The sequence below is a fragment of the Monopterus albus genome, unplaced genomic scaffold, assembly GCF_001952655.1.
Source record: "Monopterus albus unplaced genomic scaffold, M_albus_1.0 scaffold539.1, whole genome shotgun sequence".
NCBI classification, from domain to species: domain Eukaryota; kingdom Metazoa; phylum Chordata; class Actinopteri; order Synbranchiformes; family Synbranchidae; genus Monopterus; species Monopterus albus.
Window position 1 is genome coordinate 24,237 of NW_018128419.1, and position 835 is coordinate 25,071.

An 835-nucleotide genomic window follows, 5' to 3' on the forward strand; every position below is an offset into this window, starting at 1 on the left:
GTAATCAGCAGCAGGTCAGGCAGGGATAGTTGGAAAACAAGCAGGCAGGCAGCCCTCGAGGACTGGAATTGGCCACCCCTGCTGTAAACGTTATGTTAGTTGACATGCAGGACAAAATAAAACGTAGCTAACAGCCATGCCTCAGGAACAGCGTTTGTTTTGCCAGCTGAGCTTCGCTGCCATTGTTGAACTTCCGGGTATTCTTCTTCTTCCTATGATGTTTATTGGCAGTTTGCAAACCAACCTAAGGTGCATTACCGCCACCTGCTGAGCTGGAGTGTAGAAGATCATGGAGCCGAAGGGATTTAAAAATTCTTACAAAAGCACTGTAGTGATACATCAGTAATCTTCACTTCTTCCATTAACGCTATCATTCGAGCACGTTGCTCATTATAAGCACTGCATATGAACAGGACATGCTCTACTGTGTCAACCTGACTACAATGTGGACAAAGACCTGTACGGTGTGTACCTATTTTATGGGGTTATGCGGAACGTCACGTGACCAAACTGGAAAACGGATCAGCGCACTTCGCGGAACGCGGGTGACATAACAGTAGTAACGCGAAACACGTTCTTTGAGCTCGTTTTGTTTGATTAGTCCTTAGATTAAATAAATAAATAAATAACTAAAGTATTTTTCAAGACACAAATACCAGAAGCTGGATCATCCAAACAGTGATTTCTGCTGCGTACCTCAATGCGCGATGTCAGGGAAGTTCAATTCAGCCATAAGCTTTCACCATTTCCCTAAGGATGAAACCTTAAGAAAAATATGGATCCGTAATGTACAACGTGATAATCTTGTAATTAAGAGGACGACAACAGTATGTAG